The sequence below is a fragment of the Herpailurus yagouaroundi genome, unplaced genomic scaffold, assembly GCF_014898765.1.
Source record: "Herpailurus yagouaroundi ecotype Mexico unplaced genomic scaffold, PumYag 186, whole genome shotgun sequence".
NCBI classification, from domain to species: Eukaryota; Metazoa; Chordata; class Mammalia; order Carnivora; family Felidae; genus Herpailurus; species Herpailurus yagouaroundi.
The window spans coordinates 48,451,216-48,464,914 of NW_024412417.1; the positions used below are offsets into that span (position 1 = coordinate 48,451,216).

At 57.0% G+C, this 13,699-nt stretch overlaps 1 protein-coding gene across 3 annotated transcripts in view; it reads right to left on the reverse strand.

Moving 5' to 3' along the window:
- PLEC (plectin) overlaps nt 1-13,699 on the reverse strand; it is a 56,005-nt gene that overhangs the window by 39,135 nt on the left and 3,171 nt on the right. The gene's annotated exons all lie outside the window — the stretch shown is intronic.

The window sequence follows — 13,699 nt, forward strand, 5'->3', positions numbered from 1 at the left end:
GCGCACATCCCTGCACGGCCAGCCCCACAGGTCCTGGGGCTCTACCTTCCAGCCTGTCCACCACTGCCACCATCAGTCCAGGCCCCAGCACATCTCCCGGCTCCCCCCACCCCTACTGTCGCTGTCACTGCTGAGGGGGTCAGTCTCCTAAGCCACAGCAGAAGACTGTCACTGCCAGCCTCTGGGGCAGAATGCGGGCATTGGCACTGGCAGGGCGGGGCCGGGGTGGAGTCTATATCATCGCACCTCACAAAGCCATAAAGCAGGAGCCGTGCCCACACCTAAGATGTGAGCCCCAGGTGCACCCTGCCTTCCCACGCTGGTTGTGTCCTGTTGCCACAAGATGTGGCCAGCCTGCCTCAGTCTCCTTCCAGGCCGGGCCACCTCCTCCAAGCAGCCACCCTTATTGGCCGCAGGCCGGCTCGTCAGGTCAACCAGAGGAGTGTCCCAGACCTTTCACTGGTCCCCTCACATGGGGCTGCCCACCTGTAAGTGGCCACTGCAGTCCCCTGCGCTACGTGCAACCGGGGGCTTCCAGGAAAGTGGCGGCAGCCGGAAAATCCAGTGAAGAGGTGTCTTCGGCCTGCTGCCGCCGAATGTGCCCCAAACAGCAGCCGCAGTGTGGCCTCCGAAGTGGGGAGCAGCCACGCGGACCCTGGAAAGGCTCCACAGGACACACTGGGCCTGTTCTTTGGTCCCTTCTCAGAGCAGGCTTCCCAGAGGAAGGAGCAGTGACGTCAGAGCCAAAAGACAGGCTACCTCTAGCAAGCAAAGGCGGACAGACCACTCGTGCAAAGGCCCAGAGAAAGAGGAGAAGGGTCCGGTCAGCCCCAAAGACTAGAGACGGCCAGAGCAGGGCGAAAGGGGCTGGAAACAGCTGTCGGTGGGTTTCACCAAGCTAGGGAGGTCCCTCAAACTACCTTGGACAAGGGCCCCGGGGGCAAGAGATACGGGCAGTGAGGAGGAAAGGGCGCAGGTTATCCAGGTCCCGTGGGAGAGACAGGAAGGTTCTGTCCCCCCCCTACATCCTCAGCCTTTACCGACCTCGCTGCCCAGGAGGCCTCATCTCCAGGTCCTCAACAGGGCAGATGGCCTGACCCAGCCGCATGGCTCTCTCATGCCCATCTAGGGCCCTAGCAGGTCGCCCTGGCCACGGACTCTCACCCCGAGTGAGGCCAAACCCTCTTGAAGCTTTCTGCAAATTCCAGGAGGCAGCATACGCCCTCGGGGTCCCTGGGACCTGAGCTGAGCCCTAACACCACAACCAGGTGCTCCCTCCTTCCCAGCACCCCCATCTGGAACAAAGCCCTCCTCACAAGTCGCGGAAGACGCCGACAGGCTGAGTCATGGGCCAGGGCCAAGGAAGCACCCCTGCCCCCGCCCCCACGCAACCTCATCTGCCATCTGGGTGGTCCTACTGCTCCCAAGACCCCACCCGCCCTCAGCCTGGCACTCCTCCCTATGGTTCCCCAGCTTCAAACCTGCCCCCCACCGCCCCACAGCAGCCTGCCCTGCGGGGGGGCCCCCGGCAGGGGATCCAGGCGGTCCCACGCAGGTCGTGCCAGCAGAGACCTTCCACTTAGGGTCCCCGACAATCACCCGGCGAAGGCCTGGCCCAGGGAAACCCCACAGACTGTGCCCTGCAAGTGTGAGCACGGGGGCCGTCTCGCCCCACAGCCATGGCCCAGCGCCTGCCTACACCTCGGGAAGCTTCGGGCCGGGGCAGGAGCCAAACGTCCCGCCTGGGAAGCCGCCCCTTGCAGGATGATGACAGCAGGAAGCCAGCCAGGCCAGCCGCTCTGGGAGGCCCCGGGGAAGTCTAGGCCCACTGCAGCAGCAGGCTGGGTGCCCGCCAGGGCTCCCGGACACCCTGGCGAAGGCTTTCACCTTGGGCCCCGTCCAGCCGTCTCCGTGCAGCCCCGCTCAAGAACAGCATGGTTACCAGGCATCTGCCAGAGACGGCTGCGGGATGCCGGCTCCCACCCCCACGTCCCCCGCTCCGTCACTCTGCCCTCAAATATCTTCCACCGCCGTCCTCGTTCCCACCCCCAGCGCCTCCACCGCTGCACTGGGCCTGGCGAGCACCTCTCTCACCTCCCGGTGGCCCACGCTGTCCCACTTCCAGGACTCTGCCATAGCAGCCAGGCCACTTCTGCACACGGGCCAGGCCCCTCCACAATCCTGCTGCCCACCCCCACCCCCACCACCTGGGCACCCGGGCGGCTCAGTTGGTTAAGCGTCTGACTTTGGCCCAGGTCATGATCTCACGGCTGGTGGGTTCGAGCCCCGCGTCAGGCTCCGCCGACAGCTCGGAGCCCGGAGCCTGCTTTGGATTCTGTGTCTCCCTCTCTCTCTCTCTATCCCTCCCCCGCTCTCACTCTGTCTCTGTCTCTCAAAAATGAATAAAAAACATTAAAAAAAAAATTTTTTTAATGTAATAGAAAAAAACCCTTCATTAGCAATGCTAGATATAAACCCCTCTAGAATGAGACAAAAATCAGAACTGAAGTGCAGAAGGGCCCCCCAGGCATAAAAACTGGGGCCCGCGAAGGGGGGGACTCATGCTCCCCCAGCTCACCCCTGCATTCATGCTAACTCCAGCTCTCATCACCCCTCCCGCTGGGACAGCCACCTCAGCCCCTCACTCACGGAGCAGCAAGGTTCCGTGGTCTGCCTGAAGCCCTACCGTGGCTGCTGGGTGGGGGGAGGGAGGGGCTCTACCGTGGGTGCCATGGGTGCCGTGGGTGATGGGCAGGGCGAGGAGGGAGTCCCCAGGGACTGCAGCAGACTCAAGTGCAGGACCCAGCAAACATCTCAGAAACCCCTTAAACGCCGTGTTAGAACAGAAAACGCCCACCTGCCCTCCAGCAGGGCAAGCACGTGAGAAGTCTTCCTAGCTTGTCCCCTCCCACCCACACGCAGCCTGGGAGTCACCGTGGCTGGCTTCCTGTTTATTCCTCTCCAGTTTCTTTATGGAAAATCAAGCAAATACAAACACGATTCTTGATTTTTCTCCTTTTAACACAAAAAGTGACACCTCCCGTGTCCTGTCTGACCCTCGGTTTTCCATCAGTCCCCCCACCCCACTCCCGGAGGCCTGTCACCCGGGAGGCCCCTCGGGAGCATGGTTCCCAGCGGTGCTTGATCTGATCAGATTGGATGGGATGTGCACCGTCACTGGCTTGGCTCCCACAGCTTCACCAATACAATCCAGAAATCCAAGTTTTTGGATTTTTGCCAATCTGATAGGTAAAAACTAGTATCTTGGTGCAGACAAGGCTTACATTTTACACACCACTGACCCAGAAATTCTATTTCAAACGAATGTCATAGATACACCCGACAACCCAGCTCCAAAGCCACTCCTTGCAGCAAAAAGCAAAAAATTAAGACAACTGAAAAACCAAAAATAACCCGAATGTTCTCTTAGAGGGCATTAGTTTAAATAGGATGTGGTTACCATACAAAGGCATATTATGTTACGTGATATCATATTGTAAATAAATGTTATAGAAAGATGTTCCTGTTGTGACATTAAGTAAAAGAGAAGTTACATGTGTCTAAAAATACTCTATAATACCAAATTATAAAATCATAAACTAAACCGTACTACAAAATGCTATGCATTTTTTTTTTTTTTAAACAACAAGCACAAAATAAAGAGATGTGAAAGTTTTACGATACATCAACCAACACTGGAGGGACACTTGGGGGGAGGGCTTGGAGTGGCGACCCTGAAAAAGGATCTTTTCACGTCTGAACCCCTGGTGCCTACAACCAACTGTGACCTTATTTGGAAATTGGGTCTTTGCAGATGTTACTAAGTGAAGGGTCTCAAGATGAGATCACCCTGGATCACGTGGGTGGGCCCTCAAACCAGTGGCAGGCGTCCTTAAGAGAGACAGAAGAGACCCTAGGAGGAAAAGCCCCAGAAACCAGGCAATGCCAGCAGCCACCAGAAGCTGGAAGAGGTGAGGAAGTCCTCTAGAGCCTCCCAAGAAAGTGTGGCCAACACGCTGACTTTGGACTTCTAACCTCCAGAAGAGAGTCGATACATTTCTGGTTCTTAGACCACGTGTTTGTGGCAATTTGCTACGGCAGACACAGGAGACCAGTCAAGGTTTCGTTACGGGGCACGGTGAGCAACACCTAAGAGTGTGGACGAGGCTTCGGAATCGGGCAGTGGACTGAAGAACATGCCGGAAAAAGCCCGGGCTGCGGTGAACCGCTGGTGGAAACCCAGATGCTGGAGGCGATGCTGGTGGGGACTCAGAAGGAGGAGAGGGACGCGCACTGGAAAGCGGACGAAGGAGACCCCTATGGAACAGCGGCAGGAAACGCGACTGGACGCTGTCCTGCTGCTAGGTGGAGGCCGAACTTGCGAGTGGTGAACTTGGACCTTTAGCCGAGGAGATTCCCGGGGGAAGCGGGAGGGGTGACCCACCTCCTCTTGCAGCGCATGGGAAAGATCAGAAAGATAGGAAAGACACAAGTTGTGGAAGGGGCTGTTACGCAAAAAGGGAACCGGCACTGGTGACCCAGGAAGGTCACAACCTGTTCAGGTGGCAGAACGTGTACCTGGTGGGAAGGCGGGCCCTGGAGAGAGTGCCAAGGCCGCGACCACACAGCCCCCTGCCGACCAGGTTAGACGTCTGGCCCCCTGGTCCGGTCAACCGTCTCCGCAGAAGCTGGGAACGGAGAGGGGTCACCCAGAAAAGTCCCGTGGAGAACCCTCTTGTCCGGAGCCACGGATCCCTGTGACACACAAGGTCTGTGAGAATGTTGTAGGAGCAGAAACACCACCAGCTGGGACGGAAAGGGGCAGAGGCAGGATCCAAGGACCGAAGGTGGTTAGCATTCTCATGTGCTCACAGGTTAGCTCGTGGGCTGCCCCGCAAGGACAAGGAGTAGGGGACCCCAGAGCAGAGGCCAGGGGCGGAGGCCGGACAGCAGAGCATCAAGCCAGAGAGGAGTTTTCTGAGGAATTTGCCCCGTGGGTTCAAACTTGCTGGGGACTGGTCAGCCCTCTATCCCTTTCTATTTCCCCCCTTTTGGAATGGGGGTGTCTATTCTATGCCAGTCCCACCACTGTCTTCTGGAAGCGTTAAGACTGGCTGGCTAGTTTCACAAATCCACAGACAGACAGGAGTTTTGCCCCAGGGACCATATCCAGACCCTCACCGATATCGCATCAGATGAATGTAGTCTGTACGTGACAGACGTGGATTTAGGGGGGCGGCGGCACTGGTTTCAACGGTGGTCCCCAAAATACATGTCTACCTCCAAACCCCTAGAGCCCATGAATGTTATCTTACTTGGAAAAGGGGGGGGGGGGGTCTTTGCAGTTATAATTAAGGATCTTGAAATAAGATCATCCTGGATTACTCAGGGAGGCCCCAAGTGCAAGGACACGTATGCTTACAAGAGGCAGAGGCAGGACACAGGGGGAGGCCATGTTGAAGACAGAGGCAGGTACTGGACAGAGGCCATCACAAGCCAGGGAATGCCAACGGCCACCAGGGTCTGCCCCAGAGCCTCCAAGGGAGCATGGCCCTGCCGATACCTGGATTCTGGACTTGTGGCCTCCAAAGGGTGAGAGAGTAAAGTTCTGTTGTTTCGGGCCACCGGCCACCGGATGCTGGCAACTTACTCCAGCAGCCACAGGAACCTACCACAGGGCTGTCTGTCCTCGTAACAGGCGCGAGTTGCTAAGGAGACAACAGCAAAGCCCACCCACGTCCCTCAGGGCCACCTTGAGCTATTCTATAAGCTATTCTATAAGCTATAAGCTATTCTATAAGCTTTCCCTGCCGCCTTTCGCCTAATAAGGAAGGGGGAAAGGATACGTTTCAAAAGTTCAAAATACGCACTCACTTGAAAAACCAAAGAACGGAAAAAAGACACAAGAGACGCCCCTTTCTGGTTTCCCACAGCTGCCTCACACCTGCAGTCCTGAACCCCGCACCCTCCGGGGGGTCCCCCCTAACCCCACCGTCCTGGCCACCAGCCCGTCTGAACCCAGACCCCAGACCAGCTACAGCAGACACTTTCTAGAGTCTTCCTTTCCTGCAGAACTGGTTCCGGATCTGTCCCCGGCCCCGGAGCCACAGTGGGCAGCAGAGCGTCCCCCCCATCCTGTCCTTGGCCCCACAACCCCTCTGCCTCAGGACGGCAGTAAAGGTCCCTGCCGAGAGCTGACCACCTGGACAGGACAACCCTTCTGCAGCTAAGCCTGGCCCCAAGCTGTCCTGGAGCAGAAGAGGGGAGGAGAGGAGAGAGCAGGCCCCACAGCCTCCTGTCCCACATCTTCTGAGTGGGCACCGTCCTCCCTGCTCGCCCCACACGGCCCTCAATGGCAAGGGGTGATCACATTCAGCCCCACACGTGTGGACGGGCCCAGCACCCCACGGTGCCCACGACGCCGAAGGCCACAGATGCCCCTCCGGGCCAAGGCCTCCCCTGCCCCAGGGACCTCAGGCCAGTGCTCCGCCTGCCTCCTCTCTGTCCTGGAGGACGTCCTCCCTCCCACACCGCTGGACATCTTACAGCCCCACACGACCCTTCTTACCCCTCGGCACCTCCAGCCCGATGAAATCCCCAAACGGATCTCACCAAGGCCCCCAGTGTCCCTTATCATCAAGTGTTGGGCACTCTTCGGGCCTCATCCTGCTCGAGACTCCTCACCCAGGCAGCCTTCTGGCTTGTCACCCCTTCCCCGGGGCGCCCAGTATAAGGCTCTGCCCTGCCCCAGCCCCCGGCTCTGCTTGTCCAGCTGCCCCCGGGGCTCGGAGCATGGGCCTCTTCTCCTCCTTGTGGGGGCCCTGGGGTGCTGTCCCCAGCCTGGCCTCCGCCTCCCAGGGTCCCCGTGTGCTCACTCACCTGCAGCCCGGACGCCCTCGTCCACGCTCCTGTTGTCCCGCCCTCTGGACCTCCGCGCACCAGCACCCCGCCTGCCGCCACCTCAGCACCTCCGCGCCTCTCCTCAGCCACTTGTCTGGGGGCACCCAGGAGTCACCATGCCACCAGGACCCCCACAGGGCTCCGGCTGGGGGCCCGCCTTTCCCTCCCCTCCGTCCCCTCACTTTTAAGCCACGCTTGTCACATAACACAGGTGCAGCAGGACACAGACCTGGCCCTCAGAAAGCTGTCTGGTGGGAAAGGAGATATTTAAAGTCCTCTTTGTCACCCACCAACCCAAGTCTGGACCCTGAGCGTGACACCCCAAGGCTCCAGCCCACCTCTCAGCCCAAAGCAAATGCCAACGGATTCAAGAGGTTTCGTTAGAAAACAAAAACAAGGGGCGCCTGGGTGGCTCAGTCGGTTAAGCGGCCGACTTCGGCTCAGGTCATGAGCTCGCGGTCCGTGAGCTCGAGCCCCGCGTCGGGCTCTGTGCCGACAGCTCAGAGCCTGGAGCCTGTTTCAGATTCTGTGTCTCCCTCTCTCTGACCCTCCCCCGTTCATGCTCTGTCTCTCTCTGTCTCAAAAATAAATAAACGTTAAAAAATAATTTTTTTAAATAAAAAAATTAAAAAAAAAGAAAACAAAAACAAGCATCAGAACTGGAAGAAACTCTCAACAAATGTTTATGGTTTGTTTGGTTTTTATTTTTTAGAGAGACAGAGCACAAGCAGGGGAGAGGCGCAGAGGGAGAGACAGAAGCCCAAGAAGGCTCCACGCTCAGGGCAGAGCCCGACATGGGGTCGATCCCACGACCCCGGGATCAGGACCTGAGCCAAATCAAGAGTTGGACTCTCAATCAATTGAGCCACCCAGAAACCCTCAGCAAATATATACTTTTTAGTGTTTGTTTATCTTTGAGAGAGAGAAAGAGACAGAGTGGGGGGGGGGGGGGAGAGAGAGGGAGACACAGAATCGGAAGCAGGCTCCAGGCTCCGAGCTGTCAGCACAGGGCCCAACACGGGGCTCGAACCCACGAACTGTGAGATCATGACCTGAGCCGAAGTCGGATGCTTAACCGACTGAGCTGCCCAGGTGCCCCAAGACTGGTAAGTTTTTAAAGCTGATACGGCTAAAGATACCACAGACAGGATTAAGTTAACAATCAACCAAAAATGGTCATGGTGTGAGTTGTCAGGACAGCAACTGGGGGCACCAGGGGGACTTTTAAGAGGCTAACAAGTTGTTTCGTCATGTGCGTGCTGGTCACAAGGCAACTTTGAAATTTAAGTAAGCTTTGTGTGTAAAATTTGCTCGCTTTTCTGTAGGAATGTTACACTTCAATAAAAAGTTTAAAAACATAACAAACTGGTGAAAAGACTGAAACGTTTAAAAAAACAAAGAAGTCAATATTCATAATGTGCGAAGAGCTTTTATAATTCAAAAAGAAACATAAGATCTTACAGAGAAATGAACAATGCTCTTTTTTTCTTTTTTAAACCCTGGATCCCTACCTGCCTCCCTCCTAGATCTGAACAACGGTTTTGAATGGGTGGATAGGTGACTCGTAAAAGCAAAAAAGTGAAAATAGCCAGTAACTAGGAAACAAAACTCACTTTATTTAAGAATCAAAGAATGCAAATTAAAACAGTTAGGATTTTCTCATCAATCAACTGGCAAGGAATCGGAGGACTAGTTTGTCTTATAGCCCGCATTCACCTATGTCAGAGGGCAATCCAGAAATATAATGATTTTTAACGATGAGCCCAAATGTCCACGTAAAGGGACCCGGTAAATAAACTGTGGTATTTCCATGTAATGGAATATTTAGTATCCATTACATTTTTTTAAAAGGGGGGTGGGGCGTTGGGATGGCTCGGCTGGTTAAACCTCCCACTCTTGATTTTGGCTCAGGTTGTCATGTCACAGTTGTTGAGATCGAGCCCCGAGTAGGACTCCTTCACTGAGCACAGAGCCTGCTTGGGATTGTCTCTCCCCCCACCCCCTGCCCATCCCTCACTCACTCTTGCCTGTGTGCTCTCTCTCTCTCTCTTGCTCTCTGTCACTCTCTCTCTCAAAAATAAACACTAAAAAAAGAAAGAAAGAGAAAGAAAGAAAGAAAGAAAGAAAGAAAGAAAGAAAGAAAGAAAAAGAAAAGAAAAGAAAGGAAGGAAGGAAGGAAGAAAGCATGAGGGGCCAAGACCATTCAATGGGAAATGAGCAATCTTTTCAACAAATGGTGCTGGGACAACTGGAATCCACATGTAAAAGAACAAGGTTGGATCTTCACGTCATGCCATACTCAAAAATTAATTCAAAACAGATCAAAGACCTAAATGTAAGGGCTAAAATGATAAAAATCTTGAAAGAAAATATAGGCATAAATCTTCATGACTTGGGAATACGCAAGAATTTCTTAGAAATGATACCAAAAAGACAAGCGCTAAGAAAAAAATAGGTTAACTAGACTTGCCAGAATTAAACACTTTTGTGCTTCAAAGGACAAGCACAGGAAAGTCAAAAGATAACCCATAGAATCACACAATTTTGCAAATCATCTATCCGGGAAGGGACGTGTATGTAGAATACATAAAGAACACTTACAACTGAACAGTAAAAAGATAAAAACCCAATTTAAAAATGGACAAAGGATCTGGATGGACACATCTCAAAAGAAGGGACACAAATCACCACTAAGCACAAGAGAAGGGGCTCAACATTATTAGCCACCGGAAAATGTAAATCCCAACCACAACGAGATATCACTTCCACCCGCTAGGATCGAATGTCCATAATCTGAGAGGCAGATAATAGTAAGTGTCGGCGAGGACGTGAAGAAATTGGAGACCTCACACGCCGCTCAGGGGGACGCAGAAGGGTACAGCTGGGTGGAAAACAGTCTGGCAGCCCTTCTATCAGTTAAACATAGAATGACCACATGACCCAGCAAGCTCACTCCTTGGGACCTCCCCAAGGCAGATGAAAGCATAGGCGTGCACCAACACTTGCACATAAGCGTTCAGGGCAACATCACTCATAATAACTGACGGTGGAAACAACCCAAACGTCCACCGACTGATGCACAGATAAACAAGGTCTGAGGGGTCCACGCCATTCAGTATTACTCTGCCGAAAAAGGAATGAAGTCCCGTGACATGCTACGACATAGGTGGACCTTGAAAACATGAGGCTAAGTAAAAGAAGCCAGGTGCAAAATGGTTTGATTCCATTTATATGAAATGGCCAACAGAGGCCAATCCATAGATACGGCAGGTGGAGCAGGGTTTGCCAGGGGCTGAGGTGTGAATCTAAGTGTTCTGGAATTGACTATAGTGGTGGTCTCATGAGCCTATTAACACGCTACAAACCATTGATCTCTCTCTCTCTCTCTCTCTCTCTCTCTCTCTCTCTCTCTCACACACACACACACACACACACACACACAGTGAGACTGGGGCCAGACATGTGACTTTAACTGTTTCTCTGTGTACTTCCATAGTGCTTGCTTGTTTTCTTTTCTTTTCTTTCTTTTTCTTTCTTTTCTTTCTTTCTTGTTTTCTTTTCTTTCTTTACTTTTGACAGTGAACACACACCAAAAGTGCTCTCCAAAGCCCAAATAACTGCTAGCCTCCGCTCCCTCCAGCTGAGCTCTGGCCACCAAAGATGCCACCCCATGCTATCACCCCCTCACCCATCCAGCACCCTGCAAATGCTGGCTGAGGGCCCGGGGCTGGTGCCAGGGACACACATAACCCAGCTCAGAGTCCAGGACCGGAAAAGGTGAGACATGTGAGGAAGGTGCCGGGCGTGACGGCAGCCCTGCCAGGGAGCTGGGGAAGCCCCTCCAGCTGAGTCTTAAGAAAGCACAAGACAGGCGTTGGGCACGTGCCCCGTGGACACGATGACCCCCCTCTCCCAGCGACCTTCCAGAGCCACCTTCTCCAACCCCCTGCCTGGAGGCCCTGCCCCCATGCTACCCTACGCTCTCCATGCCCTGCCCCTCCCGGACCGTCACAGCAGCTTTATCGACACCCCAGGGCACCCCAAGTGCCACCCACGCTTGGACCCACGCTGACTCTGTTACCGCCCTGCCCCCAGCCTGATGGGACAAGCCTGAAGTCTCCACCCTGGCTGCCTGGGCCCTCCTGGCTAGCCCCACTCCCCACTCCCTGCCCTGACCCCATGGTCCCCGACCCCCGCACACGCCACTACTGGGGGACTTGGGCCGCTCCTTTACAAACACCCTTACCCCAATCACCTGACCCACGTGGATTCTCCTGCACCCCAAACCCTTCCCACACCCAGCCTCTGAATTGCGGCAGGCCAGGCTGTGGGGAGCTGGGGGTCGGGACACCACCACACAGCCCCTCAGCACAGGAGGCTCTCCCATAGGGCCCCCAGAGCTTTCCGGCCACGGGCCCAGCCACTCCTGCCCCACATGGAATCTGCCTCAGACAGAAGGCAGGGAGGATGGGGAGGGGCAAGGGCTCAGGCGGACAGGAAATTGAGAATGTTCTGGGAGGGGCAATGACCATGCAGGGTCACTGCCGGGGATTTCCAGGGGGAGAGCCCAGGAACGAGTGACACGTCCAGGGTAGCGCCTGGGGTGTTGTGGGACTGGGGAGGGAGACTATCCCTGGGGGGAGGGGCTGAGTGGCCACACTCTGGAGGGGCAGATGGGGAAGGAGCAGGGCAGGGGTGGGGCTGGGGAGTGAGTGCCAGCTTGGGGTAGAAATCAGGAGGCAGAAAGAAGCCAGAGCCCTCCGTGGGCCCAGCAGGGACCAGGAGTGCCCGGGCAGGGCTGGGTGGCAGTCCCCCAGGCAGAGACAGCTGGTGCTGTGCCAGGCCCCAGGAGAGGAGGGCTCTGGCCCCCGCCCCACCCACACGTTGGCTGACATCAGGCGCCATGCCTTCCTTCCCTCACTGGGGGAAGCCCTCCACCTCCAGGGACAGGATGGGACTCAGTCCTCCGTGGTTCAAGGGGCTCACGACGGTCAGGCCTGCGGCCATGGCCCAGCCACCTCTGGCTTCCTCTAGGCTGCTCCTGGCCTTGGCGGTGGCCCTGGCCTGGCCACAGGCATCCCCCCGTCCCTCACCCAGAGGGGCTAAGGAGTCACAGGGGTGCCTCGTATGACGCAGAAGTTCTCCTGACTCCCAGACCTGCACGGATGCCCCCCCCCCCTTGCTACCCTACTTTAGCAGTGCTCAGCCACCAGAGCCACACGCGCCCGGGGAACTGCCCCATAGCACTGGCAGGTCTGCTTCGGGAAGGTGCCCCTGCGCCCACAGGCAAGAGCCAGGCGAGAGTTGCCCTCTGGCCTCTTCACCTCTGTCCACCACATCCAGGATGCGGACACAGACTGAGACAGCCCCGTGTATCTGACACCAAGCCTGGCGTCCAGGGAGCACGGGCGCTGAGATGGGACCCCCAGGGATCTGTCAGCGCTCACTCCTGGGAGGCAGGCCTCCACCCCAGGGAGCAGAGGGGACACGGCTACTCAGCCCAGGATGCCGCAGAATGATGCCCGGGACAGGCTCTGGAACCGCACGCACCTCTGCGACCTGATCATATCAAGGAAGGTTCTGGAACGGGCCACTATTCTGTGTAGGCATCCTCACCGGAGTGTCCAGGTCATAAACAGTCTGTCCCAGGGTATGCCAGAGAGCTGTGGCCCACGCGGGCCGCTGCCTCCTTGCGCGGGACCTATCCAGGGGGACCCCCACCCCCAGCCCAAGGCTAGGCCAGCTGTGGAAGGTGAGAGCAGTGGCCGGCCGGCCCTCTGGGTAACTACCCCCCTCCCTCAGGAGCCCGCTGTCACAGGATCACCTCTACCGACACCAGACAGACCAGCTGGAGAACCACACAGCACATCCACCTTGCCAGAGATCAAGCAAAGGCCGTGAGGGGAGGGTGGCCGGGCAGGGGTGAGCCCTAGGCCCTGTGAGACCTCTCTCCCTGCCTGGGTGAGGGCAGTGGGTAGATAGCGAGGCCCTAGCAGGACCTCTCTCCCTGAGCTGCCCTTGGGGTCAGAGCCAGCAAAACCAGCCACGTGGAGCTGGAAACAGCTCTGGTCAGCTCTGCCCACGGCCCCCACCTCGACCCTCTCCAGCCACTCACTCTCAGGGCCCTAAGCCTCTGTGGGCCAGGAGCCAGGGCCACGTTGGTGCCTGCTAGAGCGACCCAGGCAGCTGACCGCAGTGAGGCCCTGGGCAGGTCCAGAGACCCCGGGGAGGGGGAGGGGGGAGGGGGGAGGGGTTCTGTCAAAGCCACAGAGCCAGTTTCTCTGAGGAGGAAGAGAGGGTTGCTCTGTCTTCCCCAGCCCCCAGCTGCCCCCTGCCCCAGGGGACAGAGAAGGGCTGTGAGGAGCTCCTTGCCAGGGGAGGGTGTCAGTCTAGGTGCTGGCCGGTTTGGGGAGGTGAGGAGAGGCCACAAGTATGTGACCCACTGCCAGGTGTGGTGGCCACCCCCACCCCACGCGGGGGCGGCGCCCTGCCGAGGGGCAGCAGACAGCTCAGCCTGGGCCCACGTGTCTGCTGGCCTCAGACCGGGGACACTGGACACCGGCCCCGCGAGCCCCCGCCCCGGCGCGGCCCACCCCACCGCCCGCGCGGCGAGATGCCCTATTAAGGGCATGACGGCGGGGGCTCCGCCGGGCGCCGCAGCCTGCGGGTGTCGGGCGGGCCGGGCTCCGGCTGGGCGGCGATCGGACGGGCGGCCGCGGACAAGGGGTCAGAGGCCGGAGGACCCGCCGGGGCCCCGGCCGGACAGCAGGTCGCCCGCGGGGCGCGCGGGGCCCTACCT